Source organism: Pelobates fuscus, chromosome 9 (assembly GCF_036172605.1).
Source record: "Pelobates fuscus isolate aPelFus1 chromosome 9, aPelFus1.pri, whole genome shotgun sequence".
NCBI classification, from domain to species: Eukaryota; Metazoa; Chordata; class Amphibia; order Anura; family Pelobatidae; genus Pelobates; species Pelobates fuscus.
Genome location: NC_086325.1, coordinates 75,306,719 through 75,319,619, shown reverse-complemented (window position 1 = coordinate 75,319,619; position 12,901 = coordinate 75,306,719).

Genomic DNA, 12,901 nt, shown 5'->3' with positions numbered 1-12,901 from the left:
TCACCCTGTCACCCCCTTCCTCAGTCACCAGTCAACCCCTCCCTCAGTCACCAGTCAACCCCTCCCTCAGTCACCCTGTCACCCCCTCCCTCAGTCACCAGTCACCCCCTCCCTCAGTCACCAGTCACCCCCTCCCTCAGTCACCAGTCAACCCCTCCTTCAGTCACCCTGTCACCCCCTTCCTCAGTCACTCTGTCACCCCCTCCCTCAGTCACCCTGTCACCCAGTCACCCCCTCCCTCAGTCACTCTGTTACCCCCTCACTCTGCCACCAGTCACCCCCTCCCTCAGTCACCAGTCACCCCCTCCCTCAGTCTCCCTGTCACCCCCTCCCTCAGTCTCCCTGTCACCTCCTCCCTCAGTCACTCTGTCACCCCCTCCCTCAGTCACTCTGTCACACCCTCTTTCAACACCCCTGCCCTCTCTGCCATATACACCACCGCCATATACACCCCTGCCTTGTCATAATATCCTCCCTGCTATAAACCCACTACCTGGTCATAATTCCCACCCTGGCATATACCCCTTTAACATGTCATATAATACCCACACTGCCATAATCCCCTCCCTGCTATATACCTCCACCGTATCATAATACACACCCTGCCATACACCCTGGCCCTGCCTTGACATAATATCCTCTCTTCCATATAACACCCAATCCCATTGTTCCCACCCGTGACATAAAACACCATATACTCACCACCTCGCCTGCAGTCACCTCCTTCAATCCACTGTGTGCAATGGCACACACTGACATAGTATCCACCACACTGTCCCACCCTGCCATATACCTTTCTCCTGATCGTAATACTCACCCACTTACATATACATCCACGTTGTCACATTCCCCCAGACAGATAGGACAGATATATACTGGAAGGCAGTGAGATTAAACATTTTTATGGACCATATAGGAGCTTGTGTACGCCCTGCAGTAAGCCGGCAGCCGGGGTATGACGTCATCCTGGCATCGGCATCACTACTGGTCGTGCAAGTGAGCTGTGAAGGAAGAGCACAGAGATCCCAGCAGCAACCGCTTGTCACTCCCAGAGTAAGGTAGGGAGGTTGGTTGGACCTCTTAATAACTAAATGCGTGTGTATATCTGTGGTTGTGTATATGTTTAGTAGATAGCTCCCTAATTTGGTGTCCTTAAATATGTCAATCCCACATAAGAATAACAAATAAGTGAGTTATCTACTAAACAACCTAAATATTAAAATGAAGAAAAAGGCTTTTAAAATGTAGATCTTTTAGCTATTTAGTAGAGAATTCCCTAAATTGGTGCCCTTATGTGAGATTCCATATGTAAAGATACCAAATTAGGGTGCTGTTTAGCAGATAGCTCCCTTATTTGGTGTCCTTAAATATGGCAATCCCACATCTCAGCATCTTGCCAACACTACACACAAACACATCCCTGCATTCCAGTGCAAACACTACATACAAACACACCTCTGTATTAAAACATCACCATAATATATAACCACACCACTGCATCTCGCCAACACTACACACAAAAGCATGCCTGCATTAAAATGCCAACACTACATACAAACACACCCATTCATTCACTCACACTTACTCCATACAAAAGCATGGAAGCATGGAAGCACTGCTCAATGCTACATACATAAAAAAAAATTGTGGGTGTTTTGTACATTTTAAAGTGCGGGGGGGGGGGTGCCAAAACTAGGACCCGCCCCGGGTGCCATATGCTCTAGGTACGCCCCTGCATCCGCCCCTCCGTCTCTCGCCTTGAGCAGTTCCTGCTCATCTGCCCACAGTCAGGTGTCTGTCAAGGACATGTTTGAGCGTAAGAAGCCAATGTCACAAAGTCACCCCCTTGCCCGGCGTCTGACAGCTGGCTTGACTGAACTCTTAGCCCGCCAGCTTTTACCATACAAGCTGGTGGAGTCTGAGGCGTTCAAAATATTTGTAGCTATTGGGACACCGCAGTGGAAGGTACCCGGCTGAAATTTCTTTGCACAAAAGGCAATCCCCAACCTGTACTTGATTGTGCAAAAGGAAGTAATGGCATGTCTGGCCCACAGTGTTGGGGCAAGGGTCCATTTGACCACTGATACCTGGTCTGCAAAGCATGGTCAGGGCAGGTATATCACCTACACTGCGCATTGGGTAAACCTGCTGACGGCTGCCAAGCATTGAATGCGTAGCTCTGCAGAGGAGTTGGTGACACCACCAAGACTTGCAGGCAAGCCTGCTGCCACCTCCTCTACTCCTACTCCATCCTCTTCCATAACCTCCTCGGCTGAGTCCTCTTCTGCTGCTGCGTCTTGCTCCACATCAACAGCACCCCCCAGCTTCCCAGGTACTGTTCCAAATCCCGGATATGGCAGTGTCACGCCGTCTTGGGGTTGACTTGCCTGAAAGCAGAGAGTCACACCGGACCAGCACTCCTGTCCGCCCTGAACGCACAGGTGGATCAGTGGCTGACTCCGCACCAACTGGAGATCGGCAAAGTGGTTTGTGACAACGGAAGAAATTTTGGGCAAGTTGACACATGTGCCATGCATGGCACATGTGTGTAATCTGATCGTACAACGCTTTGTGCATAAGTACCCAGGCTTACAGGACATCCTTAAGCAGGCCAGGAAGGTGTGTGGCTGATTCAGGCGTTCCTACACGCCCATGGCGCACTTTTCCGATATCCAGCGGCGAAACAACATGCCAGTGAGGCGCTTGATTTGCGACAGCCCGACACGTTGGAATTCAACACTCCTAATGTTCGACCGCCTGCTCCAACAAGAAAAAGCCGTTAACGAGTATTTGTATGACGGGGTGCTAGGACAGCCTCTGCTGAGCTGGGAATTTTTTTGCCACATTACTGGACGCTCAATGCCTGTAGGCTCATGCGTCCTTTTGAGGAGGTGACAAACCTAGTCAGTCGCACCGAAGGCACCATCAGCGACATCATACCATTTGTTTTCTTCCTGGAGCATGCCCTGCGAAGAGTGCTGGATCAGGCCGTAGATGAGCGTGAAGAGGAAGAGTTGTGGTCACTATCACCACCAGAAACAGCCTTATCAGCATCGCTTGCTGGACCTGCGGCAACGCTGGAAGAGGATTGTGAGGAAGAGGAGTCAGAGGAGGAATGTGGCTTTGAGTAGGAAGAGGAAGACCAACCACAACAGGCATCCCAGGGTGCTCGTTGTCACCTATCTGGTACCCGTGGTGTACGTGGCTGGGGGGAAAAACATACCTTCAGAGAGATCACTGAGGACGAGGAACAGGACATGAGTAGCTCGGCATCTAAACTTGTGCAAATGGGGTCTTTCATGCTGTCGTGCCTGTTGAGGGACCCTTGTATAAAAAGGCTGAAGGAGAACGACCTGTACTGGGTGTCCACGCTACTAGACCCCCGGTATAAGCAGAAAGTGCCTGAAACGTGACCGAATTACGGCAAGTTGGAAAGAATGCAGCAGTTCCAAAATCAATTAAAAAGTATGCTTTACACAGCGTATAAGGGTGATGTCAAAGCACAACAGGAATCTAACAGGGGAAGAGGTGAAAGTAATCCTCCTCCTCCCACGACCATGCCGGCAAGGACAGGACGCTTTACAGACGTGTTGTTGATGGAGGACATGTGGAGCTTTTTAAGTCCTACGCATCGCCACAGCCCTTCGGGGTCCACCCTCAGAGAACGACTCGACCAACAGGTAGCAGACTACCTCGCCTTAACTGCAGATATCGACACTCTGAGGAGCGATGAACCCTGTAACGGATGAACCTCCGTTGAAGGATACTCCTAGCGCTTCCTGAGGCCTCCAAGCACTCTAGCCGACACCACAATCACCGAATCAGAGAAGCATATGAATCCTCTCAATGAGAGGATTGGATATAAAGTACCCCTGTCTCTGACCAACAAACTGTTGAATCTGAGACTAGGGTAACGGGCCAGGATGGTGGTACCAGTTCCACCTAAGTTGGGCTTGAACCCAGATATGGATATGCAATTTATAAAAGATTGAACAGATTAGACAGCTCCCCCCACTCTCACTTGCAGAGCCAAGCAAAGGGATAGAAGAGCTATCAATCAACCTGGTATGTTGGAGAAAAAATAGAGCAGTGAATAATATAGAGATATGCCTATAGTTAAGTCCAAGAAACTAGGTATCTAAAAGTTAAACACAAAAATATTAAAGACACTGAAAAGATATGTATCCTAGCATAAACAGTAAAAACTGTAACTTTATTGAGCAGACTATAGAAAGGATACAATTGGACAGTGTCTAATAAATGCTTGTGAAAACGACTACGAAATTCCCAGTGGATATGCTTGAACGCCAGAGGGTAAGAATTAAAGCATAAAAAATGCTATACTATGTAAATATCCCTATTAGGTGTCCACATAGGAAAACAAAAGAAAACGTAGTAGATTAGATACCTTTGAATCTTACAGAGGTTGGACAGTTAGGTAGAGGGAGACAGAGTTGCACAGTGATAAAAAGGACATAAAGTGTCCATTGTACATCGGCTTACAGAATAGCTATGGGGTGTAAAAGGTTAATAGGATGTATGATGATTTGTATGGTAGAGTTAGGTTTCAGTACCCAGTAAGCCTCTAAATCTCATCTCCTATAAACTCCCCCCAACACCTTCGTGGGTGTTCTATCGCTAATAAGCCCTGTAGACTGTCCCCTTAAGCTGCCGTTACACTAGTCCAGCTTGTAAGTTCAAATGAACAGACATCAAATTAACGAAAAAATAAAAAATAATAAAAGTGGTCAAAAGGGGATTCCCTCGTGCATAGTGTTCGGTGAGTGCTCAGTGAGTGAGGAATCCGCCTGCAAACGAAACCCGACGCGCGTTTCGGAGTGTAATACTCCTTCGTTAGGGGCCTCTGAATGCTGTAGACAGTTGAATAGGAACCATACGAATAGGTTTGCACTTCTAGCAGTCAAACTGGAACAGCATGCAATAAATCCTTCCCCCAATAATGAGACGACACTTCACTTTGAGGGTAAAACAGGAACTCTGGACTGGCACATCCAGCCTGGCTTTTATTACAAGAGTACACATACAGGCCACACCCAGGGGGAGGCATAAAATAACCAATGACATAGATGTTACCTCCCACACATCCCCTCCCCTTAGTGTGACACATAATCCCATTATTCATACAGTTTAAAATATACTTTTTACACAATATTTATAACTTCAAAACCATACAACACATTCACACAAAATTACATATCCACAATCAATCCATTCAGGGGAACAACATATTAAAAAATGGCATGGATCAGACCAGGGGTTCAAAAGTTAGTAAAGTATCTTTTAAAACCCCTAGCTTTCCAGCTCAGACCGGTTTTTACAGAGCCTTCTCTGTGCTGGAGAAGTAATCCAATTATCTCCCAGCACAGAGACAGACTCCATTGATCACATGGGAGCACAAAGACAGTAAAACCCTTTAAAATACATAAATTCACCTTTTACACATAACACGCAGACATTTCACCTATCCCCAGATAGCTGGGATCTGCGCGCACAAAACTACCGAATAGCGCGCAGATCCTACTCACACAGTTTACTCGCCACGGAGCCGAAGTCTTTAACTACACGAATGGGCTCCATGGCATAACTATCTGGGTTAACATATTCACATAAGGTCTGGTCCATAGTCCAAAGGCAAGAGGCGGGCAAGCAGCCCCCTCGAAGGACACGTGGCGAGGTTGGTTTCGCCACACTTCTCCCCTTTACCCCCCAGACTAACAGGGTATCTGACCTCCTGCCGGTCAGTGCCCTGGTTAGTCCAGCAACCCACCCATGAAGCATAAACAGCAGTACCTCCCACCCACAATAACTGGTTACTACACCTGGGTAGAGGAGAACTTTGTCCAGGTCCAGGTGCCTCACCACGGCTGTGTGGGGGACTGGTAGTCTGCCTTGGTGGGTTGCTGAGTGGGCAGAGACCAGCGGTACTGAAGTAGCCTGATTGGAGCCTGGTTGTGGGAGGGGGAGACCGACCGTCTCCCCTCTGGGTACACAGCTCTGCTGCTGGAGACAGACTGTCTCCCCTTTGGCTAAACAGCCCTGTCGTGGGGGGGCAGGACCCACCATCCCTACCCCCTGTGCTGGAAGTGCAGAGACCACTGTCCCATCTGCACAGGTGTGGGGCTTACAGTCTCCCCCTGGTACATTAAGCTGCCGCTGGGGAGAGGTGGTAACCAGCTCCTCTCCCATTAGAACACTCTGCCGCTGGGGAATGGAGACTGGGCTCTCTATTCCCTGTACATTAATGATCCGCCGCTGGGGAGAGGTGGTAACAATCTCCTCTCCCATACATACTTCCCGTCTCTGCGGAGGGAGACCGACTGTCTCTCCTCCCAGCACAGAGTCCTGCTGAGGGGGAAAGGGGGCTGGGCTCTCCATTCCCTGCTGGATACTCTGCCGCTGGGGAATGGAGACTGGGCTCCCAATTCCCAACAAATCACACTGCCGCTGGGGAGGGAGGACGGCCCCTTCAGCTCCCTGTAACTTGGGTGCAGAGACCACGGTCCCATCTGCGCTGGTGTGTGGCTTACTGTCTCCCCTTGGTGTGCTAAGCTGCCGCTGGGGAGAGGGGGTAAGAAACTCCTCTCCCTTACACACTTTCAGCCGCTGGGGAGCAGGGCTGACCCTCTGTACTCCCTGTAGGCAGGGCGCAGAGACCACGGTCCCATCTGCGCTGGTGAGGGGCTTACTGTCTCCCCTTGGTGAGCTGTGCTGCCGCTGGGGAGAGGGAATAACAAACTCCTCTCCCTTACACACCTTCAACCGCTGGGGAGAGGGGATAACAGGCTCCTCTCCCTGCACCGTAGACTGCCGCTGGGGAGCAAGAACGGCACCTTCAGCTCCCTGTAACGCACACTGCCGCTGGGGATCTGGGCCGACTGCCCAGCATCCCTGTAGGGCCGGTAGAGAGCCCGCAGTCCCATCTCCACCTGCCATCTGTGTGTCTTCCCAGGACCAATCCGTGAGGCCCCTCAACATTTGTGAGTAAGGGCCACCTGCTTCCCCACCTGGCAACTCTGGCTGCTGCTGGGGATCTGGGCCGGCTGCCCAGCATCCCTGTGGGCCTGGTGGAGAGACCTTGGTCCCATCTCTACCTGCCTGTTGTGGTTCCTCAGACGGACCAGTCTATGAGGACCCAGACTTCGGGTTCCTCCCGCCGCCTCAGGGAAAGACGGCTAACCTCCTCGGATGCAGCCTCTACTCGGCTGCTGTAACGCTGCTGCTGCTGAGCATACTTCCTCTCTTTCGCCAACCGGAATTCTCGGTCCAGCCTTGTGTTTCGCTCGGCCATGACCTGGTTCCAGATCACCCGGCGTGTCTCCATGGGTATATCATCCCCATACTCGGCCACTCGCTGCCTCACCTCGGCCAGCCAATCATCTCCAGAGCCAGAACCTTCCATACTAGTCTGCTCCCAGGGGCGCTGCACGAGTGCTAGCGTTGCCCTCAATTTGTAAATCCAAACAGTGTCTCTGAGCTGCTTTACCTCGCACTAGGACGCCATCCCACCGCTGCCACCAATGTAACGGATCGCCTGGCACCCCGCCCGGGTACCTCCGTTGAAGGATGCTCCTAGCGCTTCCTGAGGCCTCCAAGCAGTCTAGCCGACACCACAATCACCGAATCAGAGAAGCATATGAATCCTCTCAAGCCTCTGAATGCTGTAGACAGTTGAATAGGAACCATACGAATAGGTTTGCACTCCTAGCAGTCAAACTGGAACAGCATGCAATAAATCCTTCCCCCAATAATGAGACGACACTTCACTTTGAGGGTAAAACAGGAACTCTGGACTGGCACATCCAGCCTGGCTTTGATTACAAGAGTACACATACAGGCCACACCCAGGGGGAGGCATAAAATAACCAATGACATAGATGTTACCTCCCACACATCCCCTCCCCTTAGTGTGACACATAAGCCCATTATTCATACAGTTTAAAATATACTTTTTACACAATATTTATAACTTCAAAACCATACATCACATTCACACAAAATTACATATCCACAATCAATCAATTCAGGGGAACAACATATTACAAAATTGCATGGATCAGACCAGGGGTTCAAAAGTTATTAAAGTATCTTTTAAAACCCCTAGCTTTCCAACTCAGACCGGTTTTTACAGAGCCTTCTCTGTGCTGGAGAAGTAATCCAATTATCTCCCAGCACAGAGACAGACTCAATTGATCACATGGGAGCACAAAGACAGTAAAACACTTTAAAATACATAAATTCACCTTTTACACATAACACGCAGACATTTCACCTATCCCCAGATAGCTGGGATCTGCGCGCACAAAACTACCGAATAGCGCGCAGATCCTACTCACACAGTTCACTCGCCACGGAGCCGAAGTCTTTAACTACACGAATGGGCTCCATGGCATAACTATCTGGGTTAACACATTCACATAAGGTCTGGTCCATAGTCCAAAGGCAAGAGGCGGGCAAGCAGCCCCCTCGAAGGACACGTTTCGCCACAAACCCCTTGACTACTGGGTTTGCAGGCTTGACCTGTGGCCTGAGCTATCCCAATTTGCGATAGAACTTCTGGCCTGCCCCGCTTCAAGTGTCCTGTCAGAAAGGACCTTCAGTGCAGCAGGAGGTATTGTCACTGAGAAGAGAAGTCGCCTAGGTCAAAAAAGTCTAGATTACCTCACCTTTATTAAGATGAATGAGGGATGGATCCCGAAGGGACTGACAGTGGGCGATACATTCGACTAAAAAAGGCCTGATGAGGGGGACTACTTAACACACCACTTCTATCTGGTGGCACATTAGATTGCACGCGCAGTGCCCCAAATTTGAAGTAGGAGGACCGACCAAGCATCTTTTTCCATCTACTGCTTCCTAAAATCGATGCCTTATATACACGTCCCCTGATAGGGGACGTAACAGGGATTAAACTGATAGGAGTGGTGTGTTAAGTAGTACTATTCCTATCTGGTGGCACATTAGATTGCACGCGCAGTGCCCCAAATTTGAAGTAGGAGGACCGACCAAGCATCTTTTTCCATCTCCCGCTTCCTGGGTGGAGGTCAATGACATCAGTGAGGACAAGGAACGGGACATGGCTAGCTTGGTATCCAACCTTGTGCAAATGGGGAGTTTGTGTTTGTGCAAATGGACTGTTTGCGGTTGTTTGCGGTGCGTTAAACGGGGAGTTTGGTCTGTCACTGTGAAGCGGGCGTAACCCTTAAACTAGAAAGAACGAAGAGTTAACTGTAGTGCTACATTACACAGAATTTCCTAGGGTTTTTAAAGTGTTCCCTTATAGACACTCGCAATATAATAATGAAAAAGAAAAGAAAAAAACCCAAAAGGAAAAAGAACCGTGTGATTCACCATAAAGTGATAATAAAAATTGATACAAACTGGATATCTATAGATATCTATATTTGAATACATCTAAGGTAACCCTTAAACTACCTGATCGATACAACATCATACCTGATGTTTTAAAGCACGTTATTCCAAACAATTTAGGAATGTTAGGTGATTTATGCCCTTTATGGATTAAAACCAGACTCTGCATCAACTATGTAATTTTCCATGGGAGTTTTGCCATGGATCCCCCTCCGGCATGCCACAGTCCAGGTGTTAGTCCCCTTGAAACAACTTTTCCATTACTATTTGGGCCAGAAAGAGTCCCTGTGGGTTTTAAAATTTGCCTGCCCATTGAAGTCTATGGCGGTTCGCCCAGTTGGCCCGTTCGCGAACATTTGTGGAAGTTCGCGTTCGCCGTTCGCGAACCGAAAATGTTATGTTCACGACATCACTAATCTTAACATGTATAGCTTCGGGGGGGTAGAAATATTTAAATACATGAAGAGAATCAACACTGTAAAGGAGGAGACTATATTTAAAAGAAGAAAAACTACCACAAGAGGACATAGTCGTACAGTAAAGGGGCAAAGGTTTAAAAATAATATCAGGAAGTATTACTTTACTGATGTAGGGTAGTGGATGCATGGAATAGCCTTCCAGCTGAAGTGGTAGAGGTTAACACAGGGAAAGAGTTTAAGCATGCGTGCGATAGGCATTAGGCTGTCCAAGCTGTAAGATAAGGCCAGGGACTAATGAAAGTATTTAGAAAATTGGGCAGACTATATGGGCCGAACGGTTCTTATCTGCTGTCACATTCTATGATGTTATATCCCTGCGGCTGTAGAAAGAGAAGGGGACTTTCTGACAAAGTGCTTGCCAGAGTGGCATGTGTATAATCCTGCACTGAAGGTGGGACTGTATGAATCACTGCATGTGTGTATATGTATTTGTCAGTGTGTGTGTGTGGGGGGGGGGAGGGGGTTGATCACTGTGTGTATGTGTATGGGTCATTGTGTATGTGTATGTGTGTGTGTGAGAATCACTGTGTGTGTATGGGTCACTGTGTGTGCGTCACTGTGTATGTATGAGTCGCTGTGTGTATGTATGGGTGACGGGTCACTGTGTGGGGGGTCACTGTGTGTGCATGGGTCACTGTTTGTGGGGTTGTGGGGGGGTCAGTGTGTGTTTATGGGTCACTATGTGTGGGGGGTAGGTGTGTATGTATGGATCACTGTGTGTGTGGGGGGAGTCAGTGTGTGTGTGTGTGTGTGTGTGTGTGAGTTACTGTGTATATATGGGTCACTGAGCTTGGATGGGTGTGTGTATTTGTGTGTGTGTAAGGGTCACTGAGTTTTTGAATGGGTCAATGTGTGTGTGTGTGTGTATGTGTATTTATGTCAGGATATTTGTGTATTTGTGTGTGGCAGTGTATGTGTATATGTCCATACATCCCAGCATTCCAACACCAATACAATACACAAATACACATGGAAGGGGAATGAGTCAAATGGGGAATCTGGGGGATTTAGACACATGGGGGAGCTGGATGTTAGAAACACATAGGGGGGTTGGTTATTTGAGACAAATGGGGGAGTTGGGGGACAGAGACACTAAGGGGTGCTGGTGAATTGAGACACATGGGGGGCTGGAAGTGAGGCACATTGGTGGGTTGGGGCACTGAGACACATGGGGGGGCTGGGGATGAGACATATCCGGCCGGGTACAGGAAACAGAAAGAACACAGGGAGGGAGGGGTGAGGAGAACACAGGGAGGGGAGGTGAGGAGAACACAGGGAGGGGGGAGGTGAGGAGAACGTGGGGGGAGAGTCCAATGAGGGAGGGGGAGGTGAGGAGAACATGGAGGAGAGACCACTAAGGGAGGGTGGAGGGAGAGCAGAGACCACTAAGAGAGGGAGGGGGGATGGAGCATGTGGAGGGACCACTAAGGGAGGGTGGGGGGAGAGCAGAGACCACAAAGGGATGGAGGGGGGTGAAACCACTAATGGAAGGGGGAGGAGAGGAGAGACCTCTAATGGAAAGGAGGGCAGAGGAGAGCAGAGATCACTAAGGGGGAGACGAGAGACCACTAATGGAAAGTCGGGGAGAAAAGGAGAGACCACTAAGGGGCAGAGGAGAGCTCTAAGGGACAGAAGGGAGAGCTCTAGATGACAGGGGGCAGGGCAGGGAGCTCTTTCACACTACGCACACACACACACACACACACACACAATGCATCCCTACACACACAGAAACACAACATGCTTCCCTTACACACAGAGAAACACACAATGCATCCATTACACACACACACAATGCAACCCTTACACATAAAGACAATGCATCCTTTGCACACATACACAGAAACACACAATGCATCCCTTACACACAACCAGAAACACACAATACATCCCTTATACACAAACACACACTGCTTTTTATCCCTTACACAAAAACACACTGCTGGGGGCGGGGCCTGACCGCTGAGCCGTGCAGACGTGTCTCCCTGGGGCTCCCGCACCAAGCGAGCTAACTGAGACGGTAATCTGCTCGATACGGCGGTTCCGAGAAAATCTCAGTCCCTATCGAGACAGACAAAGCTGGGACCTACCGGGGGACACCAAACATGTCGCCCAAATGCATGAATTCTCCGCATTGGCATCTGCGGCCTACACACGCGGCAGGCGCGGGGGAGACGGCCGCTCCCCTGTGCCTATCAGCCGCGGAAAGACCAAGCTTGTACCTCCGTTCCCCCCCCTATGGAAAGCTTCAACTATAGGCACAACTCCTACTGCCCAATGCATGTCTAACCTAGCTTTTTCTGATACTCACTACCAGTAATTCACAGCCAGATGCTTCACTATTTTTCCAATCACAATAGGAAAGGGTTAATATATGTAGCCTACCTGCCTGCTAAGCGTACACATGCTATTCTTTTCACCTAAACATACCATTTATGCTAGTACTTCAAGCCTGCTTTTGGCGTTTAGTGACCAGATCTAATACCCGCAGGAAACCATAGCTATGTTCCTATCTCTTAACAATACGAGGTGTCCGGCAACTACCTTACCTGATATATATCAAAGGTTTAAGCTGATTGACATAACCTAGGATGAGGTACACTGATAGACTTATTGGTAACCTTGGGCCTGCACTAGGATAGCTGCTCTAAAATTGTTACGCATTGCTAGTTCTCCTTATTATACTTTATTTTGATTCTCTTCTGTTATACACATGACGTCTTAAAAAAAAAAAATTTATGGCGACCTATTCTAGGAGTGTATTGCATACCATTGTTATTGTTGACCTGTGTTACCCCACAATGCCTCCTCTCCTTATTCTGTACCCCATAACGCATGTGCCATAATAAAAGAAAGATTTACAAAAAAAAAAACACCACACTGCTTCCACTACACACAAACACACTGCATCACCAACACAAACTGGTATCCCTATACACTACATTCCATAAGCACACACATTAGATCCTCTACAATAACACATAACACATCCTCTACACACTCCACTCCCTGTGAGCGAACTCATGGGTGGA